Below are 19,640 nucleotides of genomic sequence, written 5' to 3' on the forward strand. Positions count from 1 at the left end.
GTGAAACAGTCAGCAAAGATCTCATGTAATGTAATACATGTCTATTACATTACATGAGATCAGTGATCAGAAAAATAAAAATTAATGTCCCATACAGGGACTAAGTAAAAATGTAAAAAAAAAAGTAAAAAAAAATGTTTTTAAACTGTTAAAAAAAAAAATCACAAAATAAATAAAAATAAATAAATAAAATATTAAACCAATAAATCCGTATATTTATGCAAAAACAAAAAAAGTACACATATTTGGTATCGCCGCGTCCGAAACAATCCGATCTATAAAACTGTCACACTAATTAACTCCTTCTGTGCACACCGTAATAAATAAATAAAAAACGGAGCAAAAAAATATGCTTTTTCATCATATCGCCAAATAAAAAGTGGAAAAAAATGCGATCAAAAAGCAAAATGGAAATAAAAATGGTACCGCTGAAAACGTCATCTTGTTCTGCAAAAAAAAAAGCCACCATGCAGCTCCATCAACTGAAAAATAAAAAAGTTATAACGCTCAGAATAAAGCAATGCAAAAAAAATATTTTTTCTATAAAATTGTTTTATTGTGTAAAAGCGCCAAAACATTAAAAAAAAATACAGTAAGTGTAGTATCGCTGTAAACGTACTGACCCGAAGAATAACGCTGCCTGATCACTTTTACCACACGCAGAACGGCATAAAAAAAACCCTCAAAAAACAATTCCTGAATTGCTGGTTTTTGTTAATTTTACCTCCCAAAAAACGGAATAGAAAGCGATCAAAAAATGTCACGTACCCAAAAATGGTACCAATAAAAATGTCAACTCGTCCCGCAAAAAACAAGCCATCACATGACTCTGTCGGCCGAAATATGGAAAAATTATAGCTCTCAAAATATGGCGATGCAAAAACTAGATTTTGCAAAAAAAAGCGTCTCTTAGTGTGTGACAGCTGTCAGTCATAAAAACCCGATATAAATCTGGTATCTCTGTAATCGCATCGACCCAAAGAATAAAGTAATCTCATCACTTATACCGCACGAGGAACGGCGTAAAAAATAAATAAAACCAATTCTTCACCTGCTACTGATTTGTTTATTATGATCGCAGTAAGGCTCTGCTCACATTTATCCTGCGCTCTGCGCTGAGCGCTTACACCAGAGTTTCCGTGTAAATCTCTGAAATATGTGATTCAGCCGGAACCCATGACGGAAGATTCCCTGTAATGAGGCAGATATAGGCCACTGTGGATGCCGTCTGGCCTGTGATCCCACGGTGTCATTTGTTTTAGGCGTGTATAAAAGTGAGGTTGGCCACAGTTTTGTGCACTTCTGAAAAAAAGGACACCGCTAAACAGAGGCCAGATGGAGTCCAGAGTAACTCTGCTGCCTCATTACAGTGAATGGATCCCGCAGGGGTTTCATCTGAATTACATCACTTGGAAATTTAGATGGAAACCCCGATGTAAGTGCTCAGCCTAGAGCGCCGGATAAATGTTACGTAAAATGTTCCCAATAAAAGCTTCAACTCAGTCCTCAAAAAAAGCTAGTCCCCACTCAGGTCCGTCATCTGTTAAAAATATAAGGGACTTCCAAGTTACTGGTAGCAGAAAGGCTCTGGAAAAGCCCCCCAAAAGAAATTCAGAAAATTTTGTGCTCCCAAATCCAAATGCCTATTCTACAATAATTTGTTCTCCAATTGTCAAATAGCGCTCCGTCCCCCCCAGATCACGCCGTATGGCTGAGCGGTACGATACAGCCACATATGGGGTATTGACACTTTTAGAAGAAATTGTGTGACACATTTCGGCACCATTTTTACCCATTGCCCTGTGTGAAAATGTAAAATCTGAGGGTAAAACATTTTTTTGTGGTAAAAATATAATTATGCTTTTTTCACTGCCCAATGGTATAAATTTAAAAATTAAAAAATACTCACTACTTCCCTAGATGAAATCCTTGAGAGGTGTTGTTATGATCTGCTACAAGCACTAAGGAAAGACAGGAGATCTGTCCCTACAATAGAACTAAGCTAGATCCCTACGATGTAACGGGGAACCTGATCCTGCGATCAGACCCGCTAAAGTCCTCAGCTAGTCTGAACGAAGACCTATAGATGTGAGGGAGAGATCCCTACAAGAACTAGGGACTGGGAGAAAGATGGACACCTCCTAGCAGAAATTGCAGCAGTAAAAAGACAAACAAACAACATAGAACATAGAGGTCAAAAGACCTAGCTAAACTGACTGAGAAAGGTAACAAAGCACCTGGCTAGCTTAAGAGTAGAAATTACAATGAAGTCCAGCAAGGCCAGAAGGGCGGAGCAGGATTAAATAGGCAAAAACGGTCATGTGACCAGCATAATAGAAAAAACCTAACAGGAGAGTTCTAACAGTACCCCCTCTTCTATGAGGATCCTCCGGATCCCCTAGGCCCAGGCTTATCAGGAAACCTCTTGTGAAACGCTCTGACAAGTCTGGAAGCAGAAACATCATCTGCCCTCACCCATGAGTTATCCTCGGGACCGAAACCCTTCCAAGCGACGAGATACTGCAAACTCCCTCTATACCGTCTAGAATTAAGGATGCGGGAAATTTCATATTCCCCGTCCTCCACCACCGGAGGAACAGTGGCAGTGGCGTCTCTATCTGATACATCAGCTTTTTTCAATAGAGAAACATGAAACACCGGATTAATCTTCCAGGAGGTAGGAACCTCCAACCTAACAGCAGATTGGTTAACTACCTGAAGCACCTTAAAGGGCCCTACAAACTTGGGACCCAATTTTTTAGAAGGAATCCTCAACCGCAGATTCTTAGAGGACAACCAAACCATGTCACCAACCGTAAACCAAACCTCTTAACGTTTCCTGTCAAAGTACCTCTTAGATTTTTTGCTAGCCTCCTGAAGATTACCACGCACATTCGTCCAAACTCTTTCCAAATCACCGGAAAAACTCTCCTCCTCAGGCACAGCCGATACCAATTTGGAGAATGACCCAAAAGACGGATGTCTCCCAGAACAACAAAAAAAAGGCGAACACCCAGCAGAAGAGGATGTATGGTTGTTAAGAGCAAATTCAGCAAGTGGCAGAAACTCAGACCACCCCTCTTGATTGTCTGCCACAAAACAACGCAAGAACTGCTCAACATCCTGGTTCTTCCTTTCTGTCTGGCCATTAGACTCAGGATGATATCCAGATGAAAATGACAAATGAACTCCCAACCTGTCACAAAAGGCACGCCAAAAACGAGCCAAGAACTGAGGTCCCCTATCAGAAACAATGTCAGTAGGAACACGATGGAGTCTGACAATCGCCTTGACAAAGGCCTTAGCGAGTGTCTTAGCGCAGGGCAGTTTGATGAAGGGAACCAAGTGACACATCTTGCTAAAACGGTCCACGACCACCCAGATGACCGTGAAACCCTCAGAGGGGGGAAGGTCAGTAATAAAGTCCATAGCCAGATGTGTCCGAGGTGCACTAGGAACCTCCAGAGGGCAAAGCAACCCCGCAGCAGGAGTATGTGAAGACTTAGATCTAGCACACACAGTACATTGACGCACCCACTTACTGACCTCCTTCTGCCATCCAGGCCACCAAAAACTGCGACCCACAAGTCTATTGGTCTCAGAAATTCCAGGATGACCTGCCAACTGAGACTCATGACACTCAACAAACAAATCTCTCCTAAAGGTCCTAGGCACAAACAACCTCCCATGGGGAGTGTTAGATGGGGCATTCTCCTGTGCTTTAAGAATCTCATCTTCCAAAACGGAGTCCAATGCAGCAATCACAACACCTTCTTGTAAAATGCTCTCCTCCTCCTCAGCACCGACCATGGGAGAAAAGCTGTGAGACAAAGCATCAGCTTTAGCATTCTTGGTACCTGGGATGTAAGTAACGGAAAAATTAAACCGCGAAAAAAAAAGTGCCCACCTAGCCTGACGGGCATTCAAGCGCTTGGCAGCATCAAGATAGATCAGATTTTTATGATCAGTGAAAACCTGAATGGGAAAATTAGCACCTTCCAAGAGATGACGCCAGTGTTCAAATGCGAGTTTAATAGCCAGCAATTCCCGATTACCAATATCGTAATTAAGTTCAGTCTCAGAAAATTTTTTTGAAAAAAAAGCACAGGGATGTACTCCATCCTTGTTTTCCTGAGACAACACCGCACCGACCCCCACAGAAGAAGCATCAACCTCAACCAAAAACGGCTTAGTCACATCAGGCTGCATAAGGATGGGGGCGGAGCTGAACCTCTCCTTTAGAAACACAAAAGCTTCAATGGCCTCAGTAGTCCACTGAACCGTATTAGAACCTTTCCTGGTGAGATCGGTCAGTGGTTTAACAATAATAGAAATTTTTTTAATGAATTTTCTGTAATAATTGGCAAAACCGAAAAACCTCTGCATCGATTTCAAACCAATAGGCCTAGGCCATTCCTGCACAGCTTGAGCTTTCACCGGGTCCATCTCAAAGCCCTCGCTGGAGATAATGTAGCCCAAAAAACTAATTCTCTGTACAGCGAACTCACATTTCTCCAGCTTAGCAAAAAGCGAATTGTCAATCAATAACTGCAATACCTCACGTACGCTCCGCCAATGAGACTCCAGGTCAGGCGAATAAATCAAAATGTCATCCAAATACACAACCACATTTTTGCCGATCAAAGGTCTAAGGATGTCATTAATAAGATTCTGAAAAAATGCTGGTGCATTGGTAAGACCAAAAGGCATAACCAAATTCTCAAAATGACCCACAGGAGTGTTAAAAGCAGTCTTCCATTCATCACCCTCCTTCATGCGCAACAAATTGTATGCCCCCCGGAGATCAATTTTAGAGAACCACTTGGCCCCCACTAACTGGTTAAACAAATCAGGAATCAATGGCAGTGGGTAGGGATTGCATACAGTAATTTTATTAATCTCGCGAAAGTCCAAACAAGGACGTAAACCGCCGTCCTTTTTTTAACAAAATCCAACAGCCACAGGTGACTTAGAGGGTCTGATATGACCGGCGGCCAAGCTCGTCTGGATGTATTCCTCCAAAGCCTTTCTCTCAGGAATAGTCAGATTAAATAAACGACTTTTAGGAAGAGTCGCTCCAGGGACAAATTCAATGGTACAATTGTAGTCTCTATGGGGAGGCAAAATTTGCGACTCCTCCTCAGAAAAAACTTTCCAAAAATCCTGAATAGGTACAGGTAAGTCCCCTTTATCCACAGCAGCAATGCGCCCGTTACAACACTTGTCATAACACTTAGGGCTCCAGGACTTAATTTCATTGGTAGACCAATCCAGTACAGGATTGTGCAATTTTAACCAGGGCAACCCCAAAACTACTGGAGAAGGCAAATTATTTAATACCACCAAATCCAAATTTTCTTGGTGAATACCATTAATAGTGAAGGGAAATTCATAAACCTTGTGAGTAACACATTTCAAGGGAGAGCCATCGACAGAAACCACGGCAATAGGGGATGACAAAGGTTTGGGTTTTAAATTAAGTTTTTCCAAGAATCCCCCATCAATCACATTCAGAGTTGAACCACAATCCACAAATACCCGAAATTCAATTAATTCTTCCTGAGCTGCGGTAGTAGCAGAAAGAAATACACCCTTAGTGTTTAAACAGGTTATACGGGCGTAACTGACTTTTTTTTTTCTTTGTTCATACGAAGCACACAGTTCTTAATGAAATGGTCAGATTTGCCGCAATAAAAGCACAAACCTTCAGAAAACCTGTGGTCTTTTCCCTGAGAGCGGGGTGACATCGCCCCAATCTCCATCGGCTCTGTCAGTACAGATCCTCTCAAGACTTGGAGCTGACATGGCAGAGGATTTACTCTCATTAACCCTTGCACGCAGTCTCCTGTCCACCCGTATAGCTAATTGCATTGCCTCCTGCAAGTTTCCAGGGGTAGGATAAGCAATCAGCAGATCCTTAACCCTTTCACCTAGCCCAGCAAGAAACAAACTTTTCAGAGCTGAATCGTTCCACCCCACCTGAGCAGACCACCGACGGAAGTGAGTACAATAATTTTTTCTCATTACTTGATCCCTGCCTCAAATGTCTCAATTCCGTGTCAGCTGATGAGACACGATCAGGATCATCATACAACAACCCCAAAGCAGAAAAAAAACTATCCACTGATCTAAAGCATGGATCACTAGGTTGGAGAGAAAAGGCCCATCCCTGAGGTTCTTTGCGCAAAAGTGACATTATGAACCCTATGCGCTGTGATTCATCACCAGAGGATCTGGGTCTCAAACGAAAATACAATAAACAAGCATTTTTAAAGGAAAAAAAATCTTGTTGTTCACCAAAAAATAAATCAGGCAATCGTACCTTTGGCTCCACAAATTGCGCTCCAGAACAGCTACTCACATGTTGTTGGAGCTCGGCCACCTCCAGAGAGAGTCCCTGCAGGCGTAGAGCCAAATCCTGAACCGACACCATGATGGAAACTGGAGGTCTTTCCTTAGAGAAATTTTTTGGGCTGGACTTACTGTTATGATCTGCTACAAGCACTAAGGAAAGACAGGAGATCTGTCCCTACAATAGAACTAAGCTAGATCCCTACGATGTAACGGGGAACCTGATCCTGCGATCAGACCCGCTAAAGTCCTCAGCTAGTCTGAATGAAGACCTATAGATGTGAGGGAGGGATCCCTACAAGAACTAGGGACTGGGAGAAAGATGGACACCTTCTAGCAGAAATTGTAGCAGTAAAAAGACAAACAAACAACATAAAGGTCAAAAGACCTAGCTAAACTGACTGAGAAAGGTAACAAAGCACCTGGCTAGCTTAAGAGTAGAAATTACAATGAAGTCCAGCAAGGCCAGAAGGGCGGAGCAGGATTAAATAGGCAAAAATGGTCATGTGACCAGCATAATAGAAAAAACCTAACAGGAGAGTTCTAACAGGTGTAGTTTACAAAATGGGGTCACTTGTGGGGGTTTCTGCTGTTTCGGCATGTCAGCGACTCTTCAAATGTGACATGGTGTCTGCAACCTATCCCAGCCAACATAGCGCTCCTTTCTCTTCCGAACCCTGCCATGCACCAAAGCAGTGGTTTTCCCCCACATATGGGGTATCGGCGTACTCAGGAGAAATTGCACAACAAATTTCATGGTGCAATTTATCCTGTTACCCTTATGATAATGCAAAATTAGGGAATGAAAAACATTTTTTGTGGGAAAAATGTGAAAATTTTATTTTTATGGCTCAATATTATAAACTTCTGTGAAGCAGCTGGGGGTGCAAGGTGCTCACCACACATCTAGATAAGTTCCCTAAGGGGTCTAGTTTCCAAAATGGTGTCACTTGTGGGGGGTTTCCACTGTTTAGGCACATCAGGTGCTCCCCAAATGCAACATGGCGTCCGCTAATTATTCAAACAAATTTTACATTCAAAAAGTCAAATGGCGCTCCATCCCTTTCAAACCCTGCCGTGCGCCCAAACAGTGGTTTGCCTCCACATATGGGGTATCAGCATGTTCAGGAGAAATTGCACAACAAATTTCATGGTGCAATTTATCATATTACCCTTATGATAATGCAAAATTAAGGGATGAAAAACGTTTATGTGGGAAAAATGTGAAAATTTTATTTTTACAGCTCATTATTATAAACTTCTGTGAAGCACCTTGGGGTTCAAGGTGCTCACCACACATCTAGATAAGTTCCCTAAGGGGTCTAGTTTCCAAAATGGTGTCACTTGTGGGGGGTTTCCACTGTTTAGGCACATCAGGTGCTCCCCAAATGCAACATGGCGTCCGCTAATTATTCAAACAAATTTTACATTCAAAAAGTCAAATGGCGCTCCTTCCCTTTCAAACCCTGCCGTGCGCCCAAACAGTGGTTTGCCTCCACATATGGGGTATCAGCGTGTTCAGGAGAAATTGCACAACAAATTTCATGGTGCAATTTATCCTATTACCCTTATGATAATGCAAAATTAAGGGATGAAAAACGTTTTTGTGGGAAAAATGTGAAAATTTTATTTTTACAGCTCATTATTATAAACTTCTGTGAAGCACCTTGGGGTTCAAGGTGCTCACCACACATCTAGATAAGTTCCCTAAGGGGTCTAGTTTCCAAAATGGTGTCACTTGTGGGGGGTTTCCACTGTTTAGGAACATCAGGGGCTCTCCAAACGCAACATGGCGTCCGCTAATTATTCAAACAAATTTTACATTCAAAAAGTCTAATGGCGCTCCTTCCCTTCCGAACCCTGCAGTGCGCCCAAACAGTGGTTTTCCCTCACATATGGGGTATCAGCGCGCTCAAGAGAAATTGCACAAAAAATTTTGGGGTCCATTTTTTCCTGTTACCCCTGTGAAAATAAAAAAAAATGGGTCTAAAGTAACATTTTTGTGAAAAAAGTTAAATGTTAATTTTTTTCTTCCACATTCCAAAAATTCCTGTGAAGTACCTGAAGGGTTAATAAAGTTCTTGAATGTGGTTTTGAGCACCTTGAGGGGTGCAGTTTTTAGAATTGTGTCACTTTTGGGTATTTTCTGTCATAAAGACCCCTCAAAGTGACTTCAAATATGATGTGGTCCCTAAAAAAATGTTTTTGTAAATTTTGTTGGAAAAATGAGAAATCGCTGGTCAACTTTTAACCCTTATAGCTCCCTAACAAAAAAAAATTTTGGTTCCAAAATTGTGCTGATGTAAAGTAGGCATGTGGGAAATGTTATTTATTAACTATTTTGTGTGACATATCTCTCTGATTTAAGGGCATGAAAATTCAAAGTTTGAAAATTGCAAAATTTTCAAAATTTTCGCCAAATTTCCGATTTTTTCACAAATAAACGCAAGTGATATCGAAGAAATTTTACCACTACCATGAAGTACAATATGTCACGAAAAAACAGTCTCAGAATCAGGGGGATCCATTGAAGCGTTCCAGAGTAATTACTTCATAAAGTGACAGTGGTCAGAATTGAAAAAATTGGCCCGGTCACGAAGGCAAAAACAGGCTCTGGTGCGAAGTGGTTAAAATCCTCTCCATTCTCAAGAACAGAGGGATTTTTAATTCTATAGAATGCAGCTTCTTGCCAGTGTTAAGTGGCCAGTTTGCTAGATATGTAGCGTGCACTTGAAAGCTGTTTGCTTTACAGCTTGTAAGTGCTGCCTTGAAACTGGCTGGTTTCTACCAGCTTCAGTGCCCCTGTGCACTTCCATTTTATCAGAGGCAAAGCTGTCACAGCTAGCAGCATCAGAAAGTGGGCAGTGCGGCTTACCAATGCCACCGGCCCAAAATGTCAGTCTTCAAGTGCTGGGAGGCAGAGGAGCAATGTGCTCCTGAACTTAAATGCAAATAAATTTATCTAATTTATACAATGTGATACTCTTGATTTTTTTGGGATATTCTATCTCTCAATGTTAAAATTAACCTACCCTTAAAATTATAGACTGTTCATGTCTTTGTCAGTGGGCAAACTTACAAAAACAGCAAGGGATCAAATAATTATTTCCTTCACTGTATATAACGTGGCGTGGGGTGGTAGCCATGGGCAAGGTACTTGTCTCTTACATCCCGACACGTTACTTGAAGGCGGGGGTCCTGGCTAGGTGTGTGGACTTGTGCTATTGGCACGCTACACCCTTGCAGGTAGCCTGTAACTGATGACGTTGGTTGGCCAAGACCAGATGTTTGACAGTTCAATGAGGAAGACCACCAGTCAAAAATAAACTTTTCACTCAACGGTAACTTGGGGGAAATTATGTACAGTAGATAGCGGGCATACAACTTGATGTACGTTTCCTTTACAATACGGAGCATTTTCCACACACTGTTTCAATTCCTTCCTCTGAACCTGCTTACCTCTGTCTTTAACGTTCCTTTTCTACTTCACTATAGCCCAGCTCAGTACTACAGTCCAGTTAGCAAGAGTCCTATTCTGAACCCACGGTTATGTATCTTCTTTCCCATCAAGGGAACTATGTTCCAGTATGGCCAGTACTTATCTTTTGTGTCCCTGACACTCTGGAACATCGGCCCGGGGCACTCTCTTCATCTTGCTAGGCGTCCTCTCCCAGGACCCGTCTGCCGTCGATCACTCTGTTCTTTTGGTCATTTCTCTCTCCTGCTCTGCACTAGGCTCTGGCTATCCTCTGTCTCTCTCACCTCTCTCGTTAAGGACACCCACGTCATGTGTCGCTGCTCACATCAGACCTTAGGTCTTCTTTCTACACATTCTGGGCCCTTTCTAACAGGAAACTGTTTCTGTCCCTTCAACCTAAACCTTCCCACTCTGGGTTAATCCTGAACTTAACTCTAACTTGCCGTACCATTCTAGTAACACACATTACCAACATCGTTAACGCATATAACAATTCACATTACATTACACTTGTTTCTTCAAGGGAAAATTAGGGCAATATGTCCATCTCCTTACTCATACTTCACCCAAAGCAACTTATATGGTAGTACAGAGAGGACCTTTGACCTCTGTGCACCACTATCCAGGCTACAAATGGAGAAGTGATGTAATGAGGTGGACATATTGCCCATGTTCCCCCTTGAAGAAACAAGTGCTATTGTATTGTGTGATGTGAACTGTGTTGCGCATTAAAGCTGTTATTGATGTTGATAATGTGAATTGCTTGACAGCAGTGGCGTGCCACCAATGTCGCCAGGCCACGCGACTGCTCTGGGGCCCGTGAGCCATGGGGCCTGGTGTCAGCACCCACAATCGGGCCCCCCCACATTGTGCACCCTTCCAGACAGCCAACGCCTTCCCCCTGACCAGCATTCAACTGTATAAGCAGATGCCTCTACAGTTGAAAGCAATGATGGAGGAGGGATCATCATGTGACACTCCCTCTCCCATAATTCCCCCTCTGTGTCTGACGCAGTGGGCGCAATTATGTCACTTCATCGTGCCACGCTGGGTCAGGTTGTGGAGCTGAGGAGACACGCTGCAGAGACCGAAGCAGCGAGCGGGGGAATGAGGAGCTGTAAGTATGTATTATTATTTTTTTTAAAATCAGTAAGTACATGGCGCCTATATTACTGGAGGACTGTGGCTGTGTTTTACCCTATGGGGGCTGCACTATGCCCTATGGGGACTGCAGTATACCCTATGGGGGCTGCATTATATTCTATAGGGGCTGCATTATACTGTATGGAGGACTATGGGGAGTGCATTATATTGTGTGGAGGACCATGGGGGGTGCATTTTTTGTACGGAGGACCATGGGGGGTACATTACATTGTATGGAGGACCATGGGGGGAGCATTATACTATATGGAAGGCTATGTGGGGCCATTATAATATTTTGAGGGTTATGTGGGGCCGTTATACTGTATGCAAGCAATTATACAGTTTGAAGGTTTGTGCGCGGTCCATCAAACTGTTTGGAGGACTAGTGCGGGCCATTATACAGTGTGGGGCCATTATACTGTATGTAGGCCCATTATACTGCATGGAGAGCTGTGTGCGGGTCACATTTGGGGAGATCATACTGTGTTGGGGTCACCATACTTTTCCTCGGGAGTTGAGATGGGATACAGTAGGGTCATTATACTGTGCAAGTGAAAGCTAATGTAGAGGAATTCACCATGGGGGTATCATACTGTGTTTGGGGGGCACTTTTGTTGGCATAATACTTTATGGGTGCAATGAAAGAGGAATCTAGGAATCTGGAAAGTTGTGAGATATGGTCTTCTGTGACCCGGACAAGTATTTAATTTTTGTTTTTCTTTGTTCTTTTGGGGGAAGGGGGCCAATTAGAACTTCTGCTAAGGGGCACCATGATTTCTATGTACGCCCCTGCTTGACAGTAGAGAAAGCAAAAGGTAATGTTTGGGACTAGCCCAGAGTGGGAGGGACTAAGATGAAGGGAAAGTGACAGTTTCCTGTTAGAACATCAGAAAGGGCCCAGCGTGCATAGAGAAACCACATTAGGTTTAATGTGGGCAGCGCCGCATGACATGGGTTTCCTTAAAGAGAGAGTAGACAGAAATGGAGGATAGCGATATCTTAGCGGAGAGAAGAAGAGAGACACGACCTAGAGAGCAGAGTAATCGTTTGGAGACAGGTCCTAAGAGGGACGCCTAGCAGAGTAGGCCAGAGTTTACAACTCCAAGAGGTAACGGGCCTAGACGGGACTGAGTACATGAGACGAAGAGAGTGCCCTGGGTGGGAGTTCCAGAGCGTCAAAGAGAGAAGAGATACGTAAAGACCATAGTGGCAAAGTAGCTCCCCTAAGGGAAAAGGAAGCAGAAACGCGGGTTGAGCATAGAACTTTTACAAGTTTGACTGTAGTACTGAGCTGGTCTGTGGTGATGTAAAGAGGAAAGGTGAAGATAGAGGAAGAGAGAGAAAAGAGGAAGGAATCTGTGTGTGAAAAATTCTCTGTATCATGAAAGAAAGGTTCATCATGTGCTCGCTATCTCCTCTATATAATCCCTTCTCCAGTTATCGTTGAGTAAAAAGTTTGTTTTGACTGGTGGTCTCCCTCATTGAACTTTTCAACACCTTGTCCTGGCAAACCAATGTCACAGGTTACATGTTGCTGCACGGGCATCGCACCCCTACACCACAAGTTCACACACCAAGTCAGGACCCCCACCTTCATGTAACGTGCCGGGGCGTAAGAGACGAGTACCTCGCTCACAGCTACCGCCCCTCACCACTTTACAGTCACCAAAGAGATGTGAGCTGCTCACCCCAGGTATAGATGTGCGCATCCTTTATGGTCTGCCAACTTCAATAGGGAATTTCATATATTCAATGTTTGCATACATCTTAGCGCTTGCAGAGTGCTGCTGTATTCTTTTGTTTGTATATTATGAAGTCATGGCAGCTTCCACCTGTTCATGCTTTATTCTGTTCGGAGGTGCTGGTCAGTTTTTTTTATTTTTGTAGTTTACTATTGAAGGTTGTCACCTCCTCCTTTTCTGACTGTGCTCCTCCCATCAGCCTAAGGCTACTTTTATTTAGTGCTGTATCCGACCTGCCCTTTAAATTTGTAAGCTTATATTCCTGGAGAGGCATGTTTGATAAATCTTAGGTTTAGGGACCCATCAAAGAGAGGTCACCTTGCCATGGTTGAGGGGCACACATGAATTGGCCAATTTATGCTCTAAGTACCTTCATTTTTATAAGTATATTCTATATAGCAGTAAGGCTGTGTGCACACTTTGCGTTTTTGCTGCGTTTTTTCAGTATAGGTGTCACAAAACCTGAAGGGTTTCCTGATGCCAGCAAAGTGAATGAGAATCCTGAAGTGTCATGCACACGTTGCTTATTTGTGACTTGCAGATTTGGTGCAGATTTAAATCTGCAGCATGTCAATTCTATCAGACTTTTTGCTGCAGATTTCACCCATACTAATGAATGGGTGGAAAAAAATCACAGAAATAGTGCAGATATTTTGGCACCAAATACTTAACCTGTGCACATACCCTAATGCAAATCAAATTTCATATATATCAATGCTTGCATACATCTTAGTCAGGGGAGTACATAGGAATCATGGGGCCCCATAGCAGAAGCTATAATTGGGCCCCCCCACAAAAAATAAATAAATATTTGTCTGTGTCACAGAAGAGCAGATCTCACAACTTTCCAGCCTTTACACAGTAATTTTCCTCCTGCTGAAGTCCTAGATTCCTCTTTCATTGACCCATAAAGTGTGATTCCAACAAAAGTGCACCCCAAACACAGTATGACACCCCCATGGTGAATTCCTCCACATGCACAGTATGATGACCCTACTGTGCCCCACCTCAACTCCCAAGGCAAAGTATGGTGACCCCAACACAGTATGATCCCCCAACTGTGACCCCCAAAGCTCTCCATACATTATAATGTGCCTACATACAGTATAATGGCCCGCACGAGCCCTCCAAACAGTATAATGGACCCCACACAACCCTTCACACTGTATAATTGCTTTCATACAGTATAATGGCCCCAGACATAGCCCTCAAAATATTATAATGGCTCCACAGCCTTCCATAGAGTATAATACACCACCGATAATCCTCCATATAGTATAATGCGCCCCCCATAATCCTCCATATAGTATAATGTGCCCCCCATAATCTTCTATATAGTATAATGCGCCCCCCCATAATCCTCCATATAGTATAATGAACTTCCCATGGTCCTCCATAGAATATAATGCACTCCCCATCGTCCTCCATACAGTATATTACACACCCCATAGGGTAAAATGCAGCCCCCATATAGTATAATGCACGCCACAGTCCTGCAGTATTATGGGCATCACGTACTCACTGATTTTAAAATACCATATATTTTAAATAAGCCGACCCGAGTATAAGCCGAGGCTCCTAATTTTACCACAAAAACTGGGAAAACTTATTGACTTGAGTACAAGCCTAGGGTGAGAAATGCAGCAGCTATTGGTAAATTTCCCCATCCTGGTATGTGTGGCACCCCCTCATCCCCCAATCCTGGTATGTGTGGCCTCCCCAACCCTGGTATGTGTGGCCTCCCCAATCCCCCAATCCTGGTATGTGTGGCCTCCCCAATCCCCCAATCCTGGTATGTGTGGCCTCCCCAATCCCCCAATCCTGGTATGTGTGGCCTCCCCAATCCCCCAATCCTGGTATGTGTGGCCTTCCCAGTCTCCCAATCCTGGTATGTGTGGCCTCCCCAATCCCGGTATGTGTGGCCTTCTCAGTCCCCCAATCTTGGCATGTGTGGCCTCCCCAATCCCCCAATCCTGGTATGTGTGGCCTTCCCAGTCCCCCAATCCTGGTATGTGTAGCCTTCCCAGTCCCCCAATCCTGATATGTGTGGCCTCCCCAATCCCCCCCAATCCTGGTATGTGTGGCCTCCCCAATCCCCCCCAATCCTGGTATGTGTGGCCTCCCCAATCCCCCCCAATCCTGGTATGTGTGGCCTCCCCAATCCCCCCCAATCATGGTATGTGTGGCCTCCCCAATCCTGGTATGTGTGGCCTCCCCAACCACCCTCCAATCCTGGTATGTGTGGCCTCTCCAATCCCCCCTCCAATCCTGGTATGTGTGGCCTCCCCAATCCCCCCCAATCCTGGTATGTGTGGCCTCCCCAATCCCCCCCAATCCTGGTATGTGTGGCCTCCCCAATCCCCCCTCCAATCCTGGTATGTGTGGCCTCCCCAATCCCCCCAATCCTGGTATGTGTGGCCTCCCCAATACCCCCTCCTGGTATGTGTGGCCTCCCCAATCCCCCCAATCCTGGTATGTGTGGCCTCCTCATTCCCCAATCCTACTATGTATGGCCCCAATCACTGCACACATAAAATAATAAACACTTATACTCACCTTCCTTCCTCACCTCTGCGCCAGCGCTGTCTGCTGCAGTTCATGTCGGCATCTGAGCAAGGCGCGCTCTCAGAAGCCGAGGTGAGCTGCTGCTGCCGGCACATTCACGCTTCTCCATGCCGGGACTATGGGCGTGGAGAAGCGCGAATGTGCTTTCTCTTTAGCAGCGGGCACTGACAGCAGGAGCCGGGGCTCAGCGCTCCTCCTTGGCCGCTACTTAAGAGAATGAATATTACCTCTTTTCCACGCCCATGGGAGTAGAGAAGAGGGAATATGTCCCTTTAGCAGCGGGCACAAGCGGTAGCTGCAGCAGCGGCTACCACGTGTGCTCGCTCCTCCACCACCGCAACCCGCTCCTCCGCCACCGCAACCTCCCTCCCCCCCAATACTCACCTATCCTCCTGGTTCCCACGCTGTTTGGGGCCCTCCCGGCTCACAGGCCCCCTTCCGGTCACAGGCCCCATAGCAGTGGCGTGGCCTGCTGCCATTGGCGGTACGCCACTGATCTTAGTGCTTACAGAGCGCTGCTGTATTCCTTTGTTCAAGACAAACTTCAGTTTCTTGCTGACATATAACATAAGTAATGGCCAACAAAGAAAAACATTTTTTTTTTGCAAAGCAGCTCATCTCTCGCCAATCATCTGGGGATGAGAGGAAAGGAAGACATATCTGTATAATTTAAATATACACTTGTATCCTCTTGTTCACTGCTGATCTGATTCATCAATTGCATTTTTTTAAGTAATTATTTTTCTTATTGGAAATGGGAGCACGTCAAAGATGCTTATTTATTTATTTATTTTTACGCAAGGACAAAATGGGGCACTCACCACTGTGTGTTAAAATAAGCTTTATTTGTGATTCCAAATTTGAGATTGTCGTTTCACATGTAAGTCACGCTTCCTCTGAGCCATGAATGGATGGCTCAGAGGAAGCATGACTTAGACGCGAAACAACTGCCAGCCACATTGTCTCCACAATCTCTGTTTGGAACCGCAAATAAAGCTTATTTTAATGCACAGTGGTGAGTGCCCCATTTTTTCCTTACATTACTATTGGACTATGTCCTGGTGAGCACCATTAAGACTGTTAATCAGCTGCTGAATCTACCATATTTTTCGGACCATAAGATGCACTTTTTTCCTCCAAAATTTTGGAGGAAAATGGGGGGTGCGTCTTATAGTCTGAATGTTGGGGGGGGGTGTATATTTATGTGTGGTGTGGGGGGAGCGGTATCGGTGGAGGAGCGGCGCACAGGAGGCAGCAGCCGCCTGCTGCAGCCTACACTGTCCCTGCTGCTGCAGCCTACACTGTCCCCGCTGCTAAAGAAAATGAATATTCACTGCTCCCCACGCCCATGCTCCTTAACAGCGGTATACAGTGTAGCCGCGCTGCGGCTGCTGCTTCTGCCGGCTATCTCCTGTGCCCTCTGTTAAAGGGCATGAAATTCAACCTCTCTCCACGCCCATGGGCGTGGGGAGGGGGTGAATATTCATGCCCTTTAATGAACGGGCACAGGAGATAGCCGGCAGCAGCAGCAGCCGCAGCGCGGCTCCGCTGTGCGCCGGCTATGAAGGAGAGTGAAGTCACTGCTCCCCGCGCACACAGTCCCGGCGTGGGGAGCAGTGACTTCCAGCAGCTGATCTCTCCATGTGAGCCGCGCATGGCAGTGACGTCATGTGCGGCTCACATGGAGATATCAGTGCAGGCAGACCGGTCCCAGCGCTGGAGGAGAGAAGAATGGTGAGTAGGAATGTTTATTTTTTTTTAATGTGCAGCCTGATGGGGATTAGGGGGATCATGAATACTAGGACAGGGATTAGGGGTGCCATGCATACCAGGACAGGGATTAGGGGTGCCATGCATACCAGGACAGGGATTAGGGGTACCAAGCATACCAGGACAGGGATGAAGGGTGCCATGCATACCAGGACAGGGATGAGGGGTGCCATGCTAACCAGGCAAGGATGATGGGTGCCATGCATACCAGGATAGGGATTAGGGGTGCCATGCATACCAGGACAGGGATGAGGGGTATCATGCATACTAGGACAGGGATGAGGGGTGCCATGCATATCAGGATAGGTATGAGGGGTGCCATGCATACCAGGATAAGGATGAGGGGTGCTATGCATACCAGGATGGAGGGGTGCCAGGCATACCAGGATGGGGATGGGGACCACATATAAAAGGAAGGGGGGTGGCATATATACCAGGATGGGGGATATTGTCAGAATTGGGGGACATTACCCCTATACCAGTGTCAGCAGAAGACCCCCTCCCCCTTAAAAGTGCATGATGACCACATTTTTTTGCTTAAATTTGTATTTTTTTATTTTCCTCCTCTAAAACCTAGGTGCGTCTTATGGTCCGGTGCGTCTTATAGTCCGAAAAATACGGTAGTTAGTTTCATCATTACTGTTTTATCGCGCACAGTGTGAATGGAAGCAGTGACGGATCCCTGTATTTCTACAACTAGTGGACTATTTTTTTTTTTTACTCTTTTGTACCTTTTTAGAGTGAAAAGTTGCATGGCCCTTTCAAATAACCTTTAAAACATTGCACATTAGGCTTTAACTGAACAAAAAAAAATTGACAAATTTTGTACCTACGCAGATACTAGAGAACAATTGTGCAAAGATTTTGTAGCATTTAAAAAAGTCATAAATGTTGAATTAGGCTAAAACATCTGGATAACCAAAACCATGCTCATAATGCGAAACAAAAAAAAACAGCTAAAACTAAATAATCTTATAAAAGGTGCAAATCAAATAATGAATACGGCACAAGTAAAAAGTCAATATGAAAAACATTTTTATTTCAGAAAAAAAGGCACAAAAGCAACATAGTATCAGCTCCTATATGTATTCTCCTCAAAACCAATTACACAACAAAGCATCTTCTATTATATTATGTGCTCAGTGCTATTTTCAGGATCCAGATGTCACGTATTTGTCATGTACCAGTTGGCAAAATGACAAATTATACAACATTTACATAAATGCAAACCCATTGAAAATAAATCTAAATGCTTTATGCAGAGTAGATTATTCTCATGTGACCTTTTAACACATTAGTTACTGAAAATCACCCATAGTTATATGGGTATACCTTTTAATGGACCCTATAATTTCACTAATGTATTGCTTATAGTCACTAATGTGAACACAAGATGGAAACAAGCTCCCTCATGTGAAGGTTAAGAGTCAATGTGAATTCATTTCATACTATATCCTTATATGGGTGGGTTTTCCACATTTGGTTCTCCAAATCTCCGGCTTTAGCCACAGTTGGAGTGTAAAGCGCTAATTTATTAGTTTCCCCATCACTACTTGTCACTTTCACAGCAGTGACCCAATTCAAATGTCCGAGACTGGCTGCAGTTCTCTGCACAGACTGGTGCAGAAAAAACCTAGCAGTAGCCCGTGACCACTTGACCAGAGCCCTGTAAACCTCCTCCTAACTTTTGTCACCCCCCCGGCACCTCTTCTGATTAGTAAGCCAGCACAACATCATTGTTGCAGAGCATTAAATGCACGATGTTGCTCAAGGCCTACTAATCAGAAGAGGTATCGGGACTGACTTCAGGTAGTAGGGAGTACGCAGAGCTCTGGTCTGTCGGCCATGGTCTACCAATACAGCTGTTAGACCAGGATCCTGCAAATCATTTTGCTCAACTCCTCTGTGTGTCCACTGTTTTAAGGATTGTTAGGGGTCCCACAGGTCAAATTGGCACCAATCGTTAAATGATGGCATTTCCTAGCAATATCAGATGATAAACCCCCATTAAGAGGGTTGTCTACTACTCAGACAACCCCTCATCTATGTTTACCCCCAATAAAATAATAACACTTATACTCACCTCCGATGCAGGCACCGATCCAATGGTGTTGGCACTGCCTCTCCAGTGGACCTTGACATTATGTCACTGATCCCTACTGCCAATCAGTGCTGGCTCGCCTTTGGACAAATCACATACAGTACATATAGTATGATGTTCCTCACAGCTCCTTATATACAGTATAATAGCCTCCACAGCCCCCCTATAACCAATTTTGGGTCCCCACAGCCCCCTAAATACAGAATGTGGCCCCCACAACCCCTTATTTACAGGATAATGTCCCCACAGTTTCCTATACACAGTATGAGACCCCCACAGGCTACTGTATAAAGTATGATGTCCCCCACAGCTCCCTATATACAGTATAATGTCCCCACAGCTCCCTATACACAGTATGGGGTCCACACAGCTCCCCTTAATCAAGTATGTTGTCCCCCACATCTTTCTACATACAGTTTAATATCCCCCACAGCCCCCTATCTATAGTATGATGGCCCTCACAGCCCATATACACAGTATAATAGTCCCT

This window comes from Phyllobates terribilis, unplaced genomic scaffold (assembly GCF_046119375.1).
Source record: "Phyllobates terribilis strain yellow unplaced genomic scaffold, ASM4611937v1 Scaffold_3__8_contigs__length_932513732, whole genome shotgun sequence".
Classification (NCBI taxonomy): Eukaryota; Metazoa; Chordata; class Amphibia; order Anura; family Dendrobatidae; genus Phyllobates; species Phyllobates terribilis.